This window comes from Trichosurus vulpecula, chromosome 4 (assembly GCF_011100635.1).
Source record: "Trichosurus vulpecula isolate mTriVul1 chromosome 4, mTriVul1.pri, whole genome shotgun sequence".
In the NCBI taxonomy this organism is placed as follows: domain Eukaryota; kingdom Metazoa; phylum Chordata; class Mammalia; order Diprotodontia; family Phalangeridae; genus Trichosurus; species Trichosurus vulpecula.
Genome location: NC_050576.1, coordinates 441,498,446 through 441,515,359, shown reverse-complemented (window position 1 = coordinate 441,515,359; position 16,914 = coordinate 441,498,446).

The window sequence follows — 16,914 nt, the reverse complement described above, 5'->3', positions numbered from 1 at the left end:
GACCCAGGGAAGTGGTCACAAGGGCCCTGGAACACGTGCATGAGAGATGATGTGACACGATCTTAAGGCTCTATAACACCCACCACAACTTCTTTCCCAGGAGCCTTTTCAGGCTCAGCCCAAGCCTGAGCCCAAGCCCAAAGACCCCTACAGAGCCAGTTGGCTCCAACCCCCCAGCACAGGTGGGAACAAAGAACCCTGAGGAGTTTGGAGCTTGGATTTATTTTTTTTCCAAAGGTTATGCCCCATGTATGTGAGTATCACAGATCTGCTTCCCAGACCACCCCCATGCAATGCCAGCCCTGGCATGGATGCAGAAGTTTCCTTTCCTTGGACTCTCCTTATCCCATTGGATGATCTCTAAGTTCGTCTTATGTTCATTCCACTGGCAATCACAAAGCATCTCCTACTAGTTAACTAAACGTAGTTGATTAAATAAGTTGGTCTATCTGTCCTGGGCTCATTCGAGGGCATGTTGTGAACAAAGGCCATTCTGGTCACACATGTTTGTAAAGCACTTAGCACAGTGTCTGGCATATAGTAGGCACTCTTCTTCCTGCCCTCCCCCACCAAAAAAGTGTCCTGTCAATACCTGAGCACCTCAGACACACTGTCTTCTGGCGGGCCATCCCAGAGGAGAGGTCTTTAACAGAAATGCCCTCAGTCCTCCAAGGTCAGCATCTAATCAAGCACTCTAGTAACCTGGGCAGGCTCCATTGGAGTCTGTCTCCATTCACTGGAACCCTAGGAAAGAAGGGAGGATTAGGGCACCTTCCGGGCTTTCTGATGGCTATTCCATTGAAAAGTCATGGGCCAAGTAGAATGGTGCAAAGTGTGTATGCGTAAGTGCACGTCAGTGTATGTGTGAGGTTATGTGTCTATGGATGTAAATCTAAGTATGTGTTCATGTGTCTGTGCGTGTGTGTAAGTGCATGTAAATGCAAGCATGTATGAGTGTGTAAGTATGTATCTGTGTGTAAGTGGGTTGTGTGCATGTGTCTGTGTGAGTGTAAGTGTGTATGAGAGTAAGCCAGTGTGAGTGTGCAAATGTGTTTCTATGTGTAAGTCTAAGCAGGTAGTATGCATGTGTCTGTGTGTGAGTGTAAGTACAAGCATGTGTTTGTGTAAGTGTGTTTCCATGTGTGTGTTAGTCTATGTGGGTTGTGTGCATGTGTCTATGTGAGTGTAAGTGCATGTAGGAGTAAGCCTTGTGAACATGCAAATGTGTTTTTATGTGTGTGTAAGTCTAAGCGGGTAGTGTGCATGTGTCTGTGTGTGAGTGTAACTTCATGTAAATGCAAGCATGTGTTTGTGTAAGTGTGTTTCTATGTGTGTAAGTCTATGTGGGTTGTGTGCATATGTCTGAGTGTGTGTGTGAGTGTGATTGTATATGTGTCTATGTGTAAGTGTGTGTTTAAGTATGAGGTTGTGGGTCTGGGGAGACACTGGCCAGGAGGGCCGGACTTACTTTCTGTGTGGAAGCCAGAGATTGACCTGACAATGCAGCAGTTCTCCTGACCTGGGATCATGGCATTTGCTATTCTAACTTGTGAAATCTTTGGCCCGCAGTGTAGCAGTGCAGTGGAGAGAACCTGGCCCAGTCCCAAAGCCCCAGGCCCCTTTCAGACCTAATCCCATCAGGGAGGTCTTGCTCTCTGTGGGTGTGGAAGGGAGGAGGGGTGGGGGTGGGGCCATCAAGGCAGGCGGCGAGTCTCAGCCCCCTCCCACCCAGTGAAGGGGTAAGCTGGGAGGGAGGTCGGGAGCTTCAGAGGCAGCTGGGCTCAGGCCAGACCTAAGAGTGCAGTGGCTCAGACCTTCCCATTTCCATCTCACTGGGCTTTACAGGGTGGGGAGACCAGAAGAGACCAAAGAGAGCTGTCTCTGGGATCTGTGGCCCTCTGTGTGGTGTGTGGGCTAGGGGGCTCTGAGGGCTGCTGGCCACAGGCTCCGTGGGGCTAACCCCATGGGGCAATGAGGAATTCCACCCCTTAGCAGCTACAGGGATGTTCCCCCAGCCCCCAGGCCAGTCAGGTTCTGAGGCTAGCCCAAGGCACCAGCTCAGCCATCAGAAGTGGAAGAAAAGGTGGGCTTCAGGCTGTGAGCTTCTTAGTGGGTATCAGTCAATTCTACAGGCATTGGTGAAGCACTGAGTGTATGCCAGGCCCTGAGTCAACTCTGGGGCAAGAATGGTAAAGCAAGACAGTGGGAAAGCAGCTGTGACTGAAGCAGCAGGAGGCCTGCCCCTTCAGGTGCCTTTCTCCTCTTCTCCGGGAGCCCCCTTTTGGGGGGGCACCTTCAAAGCAGCCCTTCCTTGGTGGGAGCAGCAACCAGCCTCTTACTATTCTTACTGTGTCACTAAGAGACAGCCAAGGCAAGCATGGGAAGGGCCCAGGTCCCAAGAGAAGCTTCCTGGAGCCTTCTGGAACCCTCTGGCCCCCAGGGAGCCTGTGGGCTGCTCGGGGCCTCTTCACTGCATGGGTATATGCAACATGCAGACTAGTGGACTGTCTGCTACCCACCCTTCCCTCTCAATAGCCAGCCCCTTCTCCTTTTCCAGGCACACACAGAGCTCGAATGACATCCTTGACCCCCTCCTCCCATACTGTTCCTCATGAATGTGGGGGAGCCAGCCCACACCCACCACACACATCCCCATAACCCACATCACACCTGAAATTCATCAGTTGGTCTTATTCCACAGCCCCTGGCGTTCAGCATCACCAGGAGAACCCTGATGTTTCAAATAAGGGAGGCTTGCTGCCACCTACGAGATAAAAAGGGGCAGGCCTGGGGAGCAGCAAGACTGAGGGAGAGGACAATGGCACCTGGGCTTTTGTCCTTGCCTTTCCCCAGAGCCTGAGACCTGGGAAAGAGAAGGGGAAGGGAAGGTAGGGGAAGGGAAGGGAACGGAAGGGGACGGAGGGGGAGGGGAAGGGAGGGGAGGGAAGGGAAAGGAAGGAATACTTTCTAACTCTAAGTTAGAGAGAGGTCTGGAACAAAGATGCAGGTTCTCCTAGCAGGAGGAAGTAGATTCAAAGGAAGTTCAAATAACTGCCTACAGGCCCCTTAGCTTACTAACTCTTTGATGCTCTGAAGGAGCTTGGACCCTAGAGGTGACGACAACCTTCCTTCTGGAGAGGAAAGCTAAGCTCAGAATTGCTAGGCTCCCACCCCCACCCCATTGGCGTAGCTGCTGAAGGATTGTCTCTGCTCCAAGACTGGAAAAGGGAAAGGTGGATGGTAAAAGTGATGTGATAACCCCACCCCCTTCCTCTTACATGGAAGGGCCCTGAGCACCTCTGCTGGAGACTCCAGCTGAATCCAGAAACTGGCATCAGAGAGGAAATCTGCAACCATGGACCCAGCTGAATCTCCCCTGCAGCCAATGCAAGACCAGCTAGTGACTGCCCAGGAGAGACCAGGTTTCACACAAGCCCAGAAGCCCTGGAGAAGTGGAGATGGCCCTTGGGTGCTCTGGCCACAGGCAAATCATAGAGAAGAAGCTAGAGGGAGTGGTAGATGGACACCTGAATTCCCCCAGAACTGCTGTCTGCCTTGGTTTCCTCATCTGTAACATGTGGATAATAATCTCTCCTCCCAGGGTTATTGTGAAGATTACCTCAGTTACTAACCCTTAAAGTGCCACACGCATTTTATTTATCATTATTATTATCGCTGTCATGATGCTGTGTGCCCCTCACCCATCCGCCCTGGTGCTGTGTGTGTGTGTGTGTGTGTGTGTGTGTGTGTGTGTGTGTCTTGCACCAACATTCCCTAAGCTCGCCCTCTGTACTGACGCTGTGTTCCTTTGTGAGAGAGTGGGGCCGAGGGTGATGGAGAGTTGTTCCATCACCCATTTCTTTCTTGCTACACTATTTTGTCCAAAAGCTTTCCTGTGAACTAAACGAGTAAGTAAAGAAAACATTAGTGGAATTGATGAGGCTCCCGAACTCTGGTTTTGGGGGTGGATGTGGGCCCCCAGAACCTGGCTGAGCCTGGGCTAGCTTTCAAGGAGAGTTCCATGTAGGAGAGGGAGCCGCCCCAGGCAGTTCACAAGTAGAAGCTCCAGTCACTGACAGAACTGTAGCAGTTCCAGGAGGTGATGCTTTTTTTTTTTAAACTAATCTTCTCCTGTTTAATCCTGGGTCCAGCCCAGGGTTTCTACGAAGTGTCTCTCCAAGGTATATACTAATGGGCCAGTTCCATATCATAGTCTGAACAATAACCATGCTTCATCCACTTTGTTTTCCCGTGTGGATGATTAGGCCGAACTCTTGAGAATGATTGTAAATCTTGGTTGGTGGTTTCTGCAGCACTCCTGGGCTTGATGCAGTCAGTGCTCTGTCATCTGCAAATGGGAGGTGGTGCTGGGGCTGAAGTCAGGAAGACCTGAGTTCAAATCCAGCCACAAACACCTGCTGGCTGTGTGACCTTGGGCAAGTCACTTAACTTCTGCATGCCTCAGTTTCCCCAGCTGTAAAAATGGGGGCAATAATAGAATTACCTCCAAGTGTTGTGCTGAGACTCAAATGAGATCATATTTGTAAAGCACTTCACCCAGTTCCTAGTACCTGGTAGGGACTTAATCCATGCTTCTTCCCTTCCCCCCCAGCATTCCATTGGTTCTGTGATGGAGGCTCCCTCCAAGGCTGCAGAATAACTCTTCTCTATACCTGCTCATCCTTCATGACTCTCATGTGTAGTTGCCGACAGGCTAAGATGTAAACTATTTATAATTAGGCTATGAAAAAAATAGTAGCTTTATAGAGTACACTTTAATAAAATGAAAACAAAGCATAATAGGTTTGCTCTGAGTCTCCAAGCAAACCATCTACGGATTTGCAAGGTATGTTCCTCATTCTCCAGCTGCCTCCCATCTCTCTCTTGTCCATACTTGTAGCTGCCCAGGCCTGTGAGATGGGCCCGAGGTGCAAGGGCTTGCCCGCTCAGTCTGTGGCTGAGGTTAGCAGTCAGTCTGGGTGAGGGCTAGGGGTCAGGCAGTGTGTGGCCAGAAATCCTGTGGGACCAGCATACAGCTATCCTCTCCTCTGTGAAAAACCAATCAGCCTTCCCGGGAATAGAAACCACAGTGGATCTCATATGATGTTCTACCCACCGAGCTGCATCTGAGGCCAAATGCAAAGCAGACCGGCTGGAGGGAGGGTGACCCAGAGGGCCAAGAAGACCTGAGAAAGCCTGGCTTTGGCAGGTCAGCCCTCAGAAGTGGCATCAGGAACACTGATTTGGAGTTGGAGGGCCTGACTGTATTTGTGCCTTGGAGATAAGACCTTTCTCTCTGGGCCTCATTTCCTGATCTGTCAAATGAGGGGCCTGACCTCAGTGATCTCTACTATCCCTCCCAGTTCTAAATTCCACAATGGTGTCAGATCCAAAGATTTCATCACTTTGGCTGCTCTCCACCTCTGCTCCCCACCCCATGCCTTCAGGGAGATCTCTTGCTGTGGGCTCCCTGCCCTGCCCAGGTCAGCCCTGCTCTTTCCTGGAGGAAATCACTTAAGCATCAGTTCCCATTCTGATCACTGATCAGAGGCAGAGCCTCTCCTTCCAGGACCTCCAGGTATTGGGCATTGCCACTTCCCCTCCCCTCCTCTTCCTCTGGTTCCCTTCCCTTTCTCATCACTGATCCCACTTATCTTTCAGCCTGTCCTTCCAAAGTCTGCCTGTCTCTATCTCTGTCTCATGGTCCAACTGTCCATCTCTGCCTCTCTCTATCCATCTGTTAGTCTGTTGATTTGTGCCTGTCTTGGTCTGTCTCTTTCTATGTATGTCTTGCCATCCTCCTGTTTCTGTCTGTCTCTGCTTGTCTGTGTGTTTCTGTCAATCCCTCCTAACCTGTCAGTTGGTCTTTTTGTGTTTGTGCCTGTCCATCTCTGTGTATCTGTCTCTCTAGCCATCTGTCTTCCTGTCTAACTTACTCTGTCTATCCATCCATACCTTTATGTCCGCTTGTCCATCTACCCGTCCCCTCTCTCTCTGTCTCTCTCCCTCTCTCTCTCTCTCTCCTTCTCTGCCTCTCTCTGTCTCTCTGTCTATCCCTGTCTCTCTCTGTCTCTGTCCCCCACCCCCACCCCCATCCCCTTTCCTTCATGTCAATGAGGCTTGACTGAGGACTTGATTCTGTGTGGTATCATTACCTTCATATAGAGAAAAATATTCTCCCCAGTGACCTCTCATGCCAGCCACAAGCTAAGTCTGACCTAGTCCTGCCTTCTCTCTCTCCCACATATTTGCTGCAGTCCCAGGGGAAGGAGAGTGTGGGTGCCTCCATGTAGCCTGCCTCCACTGCTGAGGCCGGTTAAGGTTGATATCAAGCTACAATGGGAAGGGGCACTCCTTATATAAAAGATGTGTGTGTGGGGGGGGTCTCAGGCTCCAACCTTTGAAGTCACTCCACCCTTACACTTCTGGTTTAGTTGAGTGCAGATATTCAGGAGGTAATTCAAATGGATCTGGAGTTCAAGGAAGAAAGACAAGAGCTAGAGATAGATGTGGGAGGTGCCAACTTAGAAGTACTAGAAAAGCTGTGGAAGAAGGACAGGTCTCTAAGAAAAAGGGTGTTGAGAGTGAAGAGGAAAGAACAGAGAAATCAGACACAGACTGGATTCAGGGTAGATCTGCAGCAGGAAAGTCACGGGCGGGGAGAATATGGGGGGAAAAGAAAAAGGCCCCATCAGCGTCCTTATCTGCAGAAAGGTTCTAAAGGGTGAGAAAAGGTCGTTGGGTCTAGAAGTGGGCGAGGAGTCACTGGTCACCTCTGAGACAGTGCTTCAGACACAGACACAGACACACAGACACAGACACACACACATAGATATACACACACAGACACAGACACAGATATAGACACAGACAGACAGATATGGACACACAGACACAGACACAGATATAGACACAGACAGACAGATATGGACACACAGACACAGACACAGACACAGACACACAGACACGGACAGAGACACAGATGTAGACACAGACAGAGACACAGACACAGACACAGATATAGACACAGACAGACAGATATGGACACACAGACACAGACAGAGACACAGACACAGACACAGATAGGGGTGTAACAACAACGCTTCTTGCAGTTGCTGTGGAGGAGAAAGACCAACAACACCAGCACATAGGAGAGCTGCTAGCACAAGTTCTTTGATCTGCTTTTCTAAGGAAAGCAAGTTTAAGGGGTTAATAATTTTACTTTAATTAAACATACAAATACTATTCACTTAGTTCAGGGGGAAAAGCCAGCACCCTGAATTTCAGAGAGAATACAAACGGAAATTACAAACAGGGATAATACATAATAAACAGATTAACATTTCTGTCTAACAAAATCACGATATACATAGTTGCCAAAGAAGAACCAACATCTGGGTTTTTCAAAGCCCAAAGGCTCTTAACAATGGCTACCCAGAGTCTCCTCTGGTCAAATCACAAGACACTCTTCCAGTGAGTGAGAGCCCCAAAGCAAAGTGCTAACCTCCTATTATGTATACCCTTCTTAGGGCCTGAAGGCTTCATACCTAATCAGCAAAAGGGTGTGGGCCTGGGGCTTCACACCTGGCAAGACTTAATCAAATGCACTTGATTACTTTAGCATTCTAAAAGAGAAAACAGTAAAAAAGTCCCACCCTAATTATCAATAGGGGGGGGGGGTAATCATAGGCTCTAGAATCTGTCTCCCAACTGCCCCTGCCCACTCCCATATTACCATACTCAGTCCACACTGAGCCACAGTTGGGGGTCCCTGGGAGAACTCTGGGGCTTGAAACCTCTTATGCCCCATGAGTCCTAGGCGGGTGACAGACCAGGTACTAGGCAGGAAGACCTCTAAGTCTCATCTGTGCCTTAGAAAGGGACACCCCCTCCAGCCCCTGGACAGCTGCCCCAGCCCTGGAAATGTTTGCTTTTGGAGGGGTCGGTCTCCTTCCCAGGGCTGGGGGAGGAAACCTAGCCTTCGTTATCTTTCTTGGCAGGACCAGGCTGGACTCCTGGGAAGCTGACAGAGTTCTGATAAGGTAGGAGCTGGAAGCCTGAACAGAGGGTTCCAGTGGGAATTCCTGGGACAAGGCAGGCCCGAGAGAGGGAATAGAGCAGATGTGGGAAGGGTCCCAGGCCTGCCAAGGTCAGTGAGGTGGTGCCTGAGGGACATCTTGGTAAAGGAAAGATGAGGAAGCCCCACTTGCCTTCTCTCAGACCACATCTGCCCAGGCTCAGCAGAGCAGAGAGACGTTCAGGCTTTCAGGGTCAGTCCTCGAGGTTCCAGCATTCCACCAGATAACATCCTTTGTGGGACATGAGATTTCCCTCCACTGAGGGTTTCCCTGCTCAGGCCTTGTTTGTGTATGAGTAGGTGTATGTATGTGTGTGTACCCCTGAGAGTGGGGTGCACGTGCTTGGGTGTATGTGGGCATTCATGTGTATCTTCTCTCTGAAACCTGCCCCTTATCCCAGGTATCCCAGGCCTGAGCTGGGAAGCGTGTATATGGGCCACATAGTCACCAAAGCCCACACTTGGGCCCAAAGCTGGGATGGACTTCTATCCGCCCTTATCCCATGAGCTGGGGATCAGGAATTAGGGGTCCTCTGCCTTATTCTGTCAGGTCCTCTCTGAGTCATGCTGGGCAAGTGGGATCTGTCTGGGCCTTGGCTTCTCACCCATGTCAGGGATTTCACGAAAGCTCATACTGAATCCTCCTCTGAGGTTCTTCCCCAGAGCCAGTTAGGGTGAGTTAAGTTAGGACCAGTTAGGGTCAGGACAGCAGCCCAAGCAAGGCAGGACCCAGCCAGCAGAAGAGGCCCCAGTTGTGGGCCTATAACAGAGACTGGGGCGGTTACAGGCCCAGGTCCAGCTTCGCTCAGGTTAGAGGGTCTCATCCCCAGGGTGAATCGTAAAGGGGGGAGGTCATTTAGCTACGACAATGCTCAAAGAGCAGAGGGGCTGCCCAACCACATGTGGGAGGGCTCAAAGCTCCCCGAAGGGTATGGGAATACGGTTACCTTTGAAGGGTGCAGACTTGTCCTTGGGGCCCAAGGCTGCCCAGTTGGTTCTGGGTCTGGGCCCTCCAGAAGAGGTAGGGTTCATGAGGTGTGCCTTGGGGCAAGGTATAGAAAGGGCTGCTTCCTCCAGGATAAGGACCAGCTGAGCTCAGAGTTTCCAGTTTCCATTCCCAGGATTTTCCCTCAGCCCATTATCAGTCCCTTGGGCCAGGCCTTTATCTCCCGCAGTTCAGTCCTCCACCCACAGGACTTCCTTTTCCTTCTTCTTCCTCTCCACCCCTCCCCCTTCCCCTTGTCCCTGCTGATCCTGTAGCCTCTAGAGAGAAGGCAGTGGTATTCTACACACACATACACACACACACACACACACACACACACATACACACACACACACACACACACACACACACACACACAAAATCCCTCTCTCTCTTCTGTTTCCCCCTCTCTCCTGTCTATCTGTCTGTCTCTCCTCTCTCTCTCCTTATGTCTCCCTCCATTTCTCTGTATCTCTCTGTCTCTGTCTCTCTTCTTTGAGTTTCTTTTTTCTGTCTCTCTCTGTCTCTGTCTCTTCCTCTCTGTCTCTCCCTGTGTCTCTCTGTCTCTCTCTCTCCTCTCTGTCTCTGTCTCTCTGTCTCCGTCTCTCTGTCTCTGTCTCTCTCTCTGTCTCCCTCTCCGTGTCTCTCTCTCTCCCTCTGTCCCATCTCCCTCTGTCCCACCTCCCTCTTTTGGAGTGGGTGGATGCCACCTCTCCCAAAGGAAGGAAGGAACGGTGTGCTTCTAACACAAAGTGACAGCTGGGGGGCCAGGTACCTATGGGCTCTACTGTATATGGGTGGATATACATGGAACTGAAGGCTGGGGTCCCCCTGCCTCCTGAAGGCAGGCAGTGGGATGGGAGATCAGGCTGCACAGAGCCATCACCACTCTCCCCTAGAGGCTTGGCTCCTTTGGGGCCCAGGAACTGCCCGTAGAGTGGGGGGAAGAAGGGTTGGGAGGGGGAGGAAGGAAGAAAAGAAGAGGAGGAAAGAAGGTAACCCAGCTAACACTTCCAGAAAGGGGGAGGAGAAAAGAGAGGGGAAGGGTGGGTGGGAGCCACCAACAAGAAGGCAGGCTGGCTTTGCTATTTTGTTCACAAAGGGCAGCAGTTTCCATGGGGGCCCCAGTCCAAAGCATCCTTTGGGATTTCGAAGGGCTTCACTCTGCCTGTGTGGGCCAGGGCTCTCCATTCCTGGGTCTTGGGGCAGGATAAGTGGGGAGCATCAGGAATTGGGAGTCAGCCTTCTGGGAAAATCATTCCAAGGAGACAGCTCCCAACCTGCTCCCAGGGCTGGGGCCCTGCCTCTGCCTCAGGCTGGCTAGCCATCAGACCCCATTCCCATAGCTTCCTCCCTCCCCTGCTCCCATCAAAGCTGGCTCAACTCCACACACCCCTCCCCCACATGAGCAGGCGGGGTGGGGGCAGGGAGCTATTTATAGGCAGTGACCCAGCCAGGCCTAAAAGTCCTTCTCATCGCCTATCTGGACTCAGGGTCTTCTTTCAACCAGCAAAAGTCAGTGTCAGTCAGAATCTGGACTGCAGAGAGAGGGGGAGGAGAGGAGGAGAAGAGAGGGGTAGGGAGGAGGAACCAGGCCCTATACTGGGGCCCCCTGGCCCAGGGAAGAGATGGGGCAAACCATTCAGTCCCCCAGGAGGGAAGCAAAGGTTAGCCTGAGCAAGCCCTGCCCCTCCCCCAGAAAACCCCAGTGGACCAGCCATCATCTCCCTCTCCTCCCTCCCCAGCCCCTCCCCCACAAACCCCCAGCCATCACCTCCCCCACCCCTACCCCAGTCCTTCTCAACCTCATTGAGCTAAGGTAGAGGAGAAGAGCAGCCTCCCATCTGGGAGAGGAGCATCAGAATGCCTTCCTGGAGGAGGAAGCTTGAGTGGTGGGTCCAGAACAGATGCCTCTGTTCAGCTTGACTTTAGAGCAGGGTCAGCTGGGGTCTTGGGTAGCTGCTCGATGAGTCATCCCTCTTCTAACTCCCTCCCAGCCTGACTGAGGAGAAGGTGCTTAAGAAAGGGCTTGACATTTAAATTGGTGTCAGTTGCTCCAGTGCTTGGGTACACACACACACACACACACACACACACACACACACACACACACACACTCCTATGCTGAATCTCCTTTTCTTCTTCCTCCTGGTTACATCCCTGGTGGTGTGGGCCAGTCCCTCCTCTGAGGCTACTAGACCCCCAAACCAACCCAACTGTCTCAGATGCCTGGGGGCAGTCTAGCAGAGGATTCTATGTGTTCTCAGTTGTGATCCCTGGGAAGGTGCCCCTGAATCTCCCCGGGTCTCAGCACTAAGCTAATGATTCTTGCTCTCTGGGACCCTCTAAATTTCAGTGCTTCAGCACAAAACCTAGCCATCCGCCTACCTACTTCGGCTAGGCTGGTTCTGTGCTCCATTCTCTTTCTAGTCCCACTTGCCTTGGATTCCTGATTCAGCCAAAACGCCCTCTCTCCACATTTTGTCTTGTCCGAACAATGAGAGTGGCTGACACTCCCACAGGCTGGCCAGGTGTCTCGTTTTCTGTCCTCCTCACAACTGTGAGGTAGTATTTGTTATCCACTCTGCCTCCCTCTCTGTCCTCTCCATCCACTGCCATCTTCAGAATCTGGTTCCCCCCGGGGTTCCCATAGCACCTACTACCCTCTTTATTTCCACAGGCCTGACATGAGATTATGCTGGAAACCTGGCCAGAATATAGATTCTTGCTGTGGGCTGGAAGACTCTTCCCTTCTCTCCCCTTTCTCCTCCTGCCCCTACTGCATCCTGGAGAACATTGATCCAGTGGGGCATGGTGGTGGCACAAGACCTGTGGACCTTGGACACTGGGTCTTCCAGGCCAAATCTGGCTCTGACCTTTCAGGAATCATTGCCTTCCTCTGGGATCTAGAGGTTCTAGACTCAATGGCTTCCAATGTTCTTCCAGAGCTAGAGCTAGGATCCCAGGGCCTAGGGTTCTATGGGCTCCCCTTTGCCCTCCATCCCAGGCATGGACAGGAAAGTGGGAAGGGGCCAGCTGAAGTCACTTCTTTGGGCTGGGATTTCCCCTAGCCTCCAGTGGCCCATGGGCAGTCTGATCCTCAGAAAAGGGCTGCCTGGCGGGTGACCCTGGAAGACCCAGAGCAGCCCTCCTGCCCCCCAGCTCTGGATCTGCCAAGCCTGAGAAGCCCTTCCAGAGGTGGCGAAACATCCCAGGCTGTGTCCCAAAGGGCCTGAGTCTGATGACAGATGGCTTCTTCTGCCCTCTCTTTCTCTTTCCGACTCACTGTCTCCAGTCTCTCTAACTACAGTTTCACTCACCTTCTTCACAGACTCATTGATCCTTTTTCTTAAAACCATTTTCAGACATTGCTCTTTCCCTCTTCCAGCCACATCTCTTCTCTCAAGCCCTGACCCCGAACAAGGCCACCGTTCAACCTTCAGGGCCAGGACCACTTACACCTCAGAAGTCTGGGAACTACAAATCAGGGCTTGGTTTGGTATTTCATGGTTTGTCTGGACTTAAGAGAGGGAAGGAAAAGTGTCCACAACGTGACGCTGTTTCTTGTTTGTTTTTGCAAAGCCATTTATCAGCAGCATCCCCCCATGCTTGAGGAGGATGATGGGGTGGGGCCCAGGAAAGAAGGGGACTGACCACTGCATGCCCCCCCCCCCCCCCCCCGCCACCTCCACCTCTCTCTCCTGGGTCTACTTCTTTCTGACCCCCCACCCCCATTAGTGTGGTACTAGAGCTTGAAAGGAAAGGCAGAGGAAGCCAGTGATCTCTGGCCATGAGAGAGGCTGGTGGAGGGTGAGGATGGCTGGGGCTGTGTTCCCCACCCGTGGCTGGAAATGTCCTGAGCTTGGGCGGCTCACACACTGACATCCTGGACAAACTGGATGGGAGCAGGCATGGCTAGAGTGGTGCTGCCCATGCTGGAGACTCAGAGGATGGCTGCTGCTTGGGACAGCCACTCGAGCATGTGGCCACCAGGAGCTATGCCCTCTGCTCAGGGACTTCACACTATCACAATCTGCTTAGCCCATAGCTCCTTCTCTCTACCCCCAAACCCCCTCATCATCCTCCGGCCTGATCTCAATCTTAACATTCATTAAAGACCTACTGCATGCCAAACTTCTAGGATCACTTCTGGAGGGAGTGTCGAGGGTCCCTGTCACTCCCTGGGCTCAGGGCTCCACCAGCTTCAGGGTTGGAGGAGCTGCTTCTGCCTTGAGGAGTTGAGAGCTCTGGATGCCTAGAAATGGCTCTTTGGGTGCCTAGGGTACAGGTGTGGGTGTGGGTGAGGAGACCATGGGGGCCAAGGGGAAATGGATCCACCCCCACCTCTACCTTGCAGTTGGGCCCTGACAGGGGCCTCTCAGACAAAGACAACATGTCAGAACACAGCTCACAAGCTGCAGGAATGTTGGACTGGACAGGCAGGGTCATCGAGGAGCCACAGAAGACACATTTGCTGCTGAAGTGAACCAGCTGTTGGGGGAAGCCATCCTCTCCCTCCTCTTTCTCTTCCCCAGAATCTGGCTGGGCCTTTGCCCCAGTGTCCCCACTGCCCAGACTGGCTGAGCCTTGCCCTTCCAAGGCTGTCTCCCCAGAGCTAGAGTCTTTAGGATAAATGGCACCATGGGGAGGCCAGAGAACAGGCCTCACCTCATCTGGGGTGCCAGGGATGATGAGGTGAGGCCATGGGGAGGAAGAGACCTCCTGGGCTAAGGAGAAGGAGAACAGCGACTGAGACAGCTGCTCTGCCTCTCCCCAACCCCCTGAAGCCACACCACTTCCATTCCCCAGAGGCCAACCAACCCCCATTCATCGACCAATTAATTTCATTTCATTTAAAGAGTGCAGCCTCCATTTGGCACAAGATAGCGCAACAAAGCTCCAAGGACGGTCCGTGAGGGGCTGCGCCACAGCTTTGCCCAAGGATTGAAGTCCTGTGACTGACCACTAGGTGGCCGTCTGACCACCAAGTACTGATAAACTACAGCTCACTCACCAGCGCCGCTCTCCCTAACTGTTCAGGTCTGCACTGCAGCTGCCCCACCTTCCCTACTGCACTAGGGGGCACAGTGGAGAGGAGAGCTGGCTGGCTGAGTAAAAAAAGACCCTAGTTCAAATCCTGCCTGGACTCTTAGTGCCCGCATTTTCATGGATAACGTCATTGAACTCTGCTTCATTTTGCCACTTCTCCCAATCTCCCAGGGTAGTTGAAAGGATCAAATGGGATATTTGTGAAGTATAAATACATGCGCACCATTGTGAGATTATACATGAGAAGTCTCAAGCTTTGCCCTACCAGGATTGATTAAGGACACATCACACACACACACACACACACACACACACACACACACACACACCCCTACCTCCTTCCCATCAGTCACAGGGGAGAACGAATGAAAAAGGGGGGCAGTAAAGTTTAGGTCCCACTCTCACCACAAACAAATGTACCCCCTTCAAAAAACACCTCTGGGGGTCCTGGTCCTGTTTCAGAGATGGAGGCTGTCGTGCAGGAGTATGGCAGGTGTGGGAGGCCAGACCTGACTCAGGCTGGTCTGGTAATCCAGACCCAGGTTGGGGATAAAATGAGATTCCCATAGAGCATCAAGCTGGTAACAAAAGGAGGTTCACTTAGCCAAGGCACAGCAGGGAGACAGTATGATTCCCAACCTCTGGATTCACCATGGTGTCCTCTGTTCAGAAGCAGGGCTGAAGCCTGAGGAAGGAGCATGCCACTGACCACTCAACTGTTGGTTGTTATCCTTCATTCATGAAGAGGACCAAAGTGACATCACTAGGCTAGAGTCAAGTCAGAGTGTGTCTGACTGTGGCTGATCAGGCCAATACAAGCTTGGTATGCTCTACCACAGGTCGGGTACAAATAGTCCATGTGAACATTTGGGGTAGATACTCCAAACTTGGGCATCCTGCGTTTCCTTTGAGCTGTGTCAATTCTGCTTTGCTCATAGAGCACAGTACTTTCTCTGATGTGGGCACGCCAAGCTGAGCGATCCTGTGCTAGTGTCTCCCATGTTACACAATCAACTCCAGAATTCTTGAGAGAGACCTTGAGAGTATCCTTGTATTGCTTCTTCTGAGCACCATGTGAGTGCTTGCCCCGTGTGAGTTCTCCACAAAATAGTCTTTTTGGCAAGCATGTGTTTCACATTTAAATAATGTAGCCAGTCCATTGGAGTTGTGCCCTCTACAGTAGGGTTTGAATGCTTGGCGATTTAGCTTGAGAAAAGATCTCAGGGTCTGGCACCTTATCCTACTGGGTGATCTTCAGAATGTTCCTAAGACAATTCAAATGGAAGTGATTCAGTTTCCTGGCACAGTGCTGGTAAACTACCCAGGTTTCACAGGCATACAACAATGAGGTCAAAGCCCCAGCTCTGTGGACCCTCAGTTTGGTAGTCAGTCTAATACCTCTTTTCTCCCACACTTTCCTTTGGAGTCTCCCAAACACTGAGCTAACTCTGGCAATGCATATGCCAACCTCATTATCAATGTGTAAATCCCTGGAAAGGACGCTGCCAAAGTAGGTGAACTTCTCCACTTGCCGTAACGGATGGTTCCACGCACGGATGGTGAAGTGGTGGTGGCTGATGGAGCACCTGCGTTTTCTTGGTGTTAACTGACCCATTCTTGCCCTTCCATGTCAGCTCTTACTGAGGTCTGGCCTCCTTTCGCTGCACTAGCCGCACTTTCACTCATTCCCCAACTCACTGGTTGAGATGGGCAAGTTGGAATCCTTCTCCATCGCAGCTGGCACTTTCAGGTCTCACCACCACTTAGTAACTCCTCCTTTGATGCTCAAGGAAATATGAGGGGGCTTCGGGACACGTCCAGATCATCTAAGATGCAGGCACTCCTGTAGGAGAATCTATGGACCTGCTTCTGGGTCCCAGAAGATGTTCTGCCTTCCCCTACCATATGGGGAGGAACACTCTATTTCCACTGGCTGTATTGGCAGAAATGAACTACCAAAATGGTCTGGGGCAGTCCCTCTCTCTGTCTCTGTCTCTGTCTCTGTCTCTGTCTCTGTCTCTGTCCCTGTCCCTGTCTCTGTCTCTGTCTCTGTCTCTATCTCTATCTCTGTCTCTGTCTCTGTCTCTGTCTCTGTCTCTGTCTCTGTCTCTGTCTCTGTCTCTGTCTTCTCTTCTGTTCTGGTGTCCCCTGTTACTAATGCCTTCTTTTTTCAGATTGCCTTCATTTACTTGGATCTTGTATGTAGTTATTTACATGTTGTCTCTGCCATTAGGGAGACAGGGAAAGGGTGCTTTTTACTTTGGTATCCCTGGCACATAGCACAGTTCATGGCACATGGTAGGCATTGAAATTCATTCTCCCCCTCGGGCAAATAAACAACAGCAAGAAAGGAGAATAGGGGAGAATACTTGGTCCTTTAAGTAAAGGGCAGAGAGAAAGGAAGACATTAATAACTAGAATGAGATTTATTGTCCATGGCTAGACTGTGTCAACATAATAAAAATGAGATACAGTATAAGCTGATTGAATGCGATACCAATCAAACAGCCGAAAGTTTATCTTCTAGAACCTAACCAAATACATTAGGAGAGACAAAATAATGGAAGAAATGGTAGGTGTGGAGCGCGGCATTACCAGATCTCAAGCTGCATTATTGAGCCGCAATCCACTTTTTAGCACTGGTTAAAATATAGAAAAGTGGGTCAGACAAACAAGGTAAAACACAGAAGCCCCAGAAGCCACTGAATATGGAAGTTCAATGTTTGATAAAGCCAACGCAGAGTGGGGCTGGTCAATCAGTCAAGAAACATTGAAGTGCCTACTGTGCGTTAGGCACCGAGCC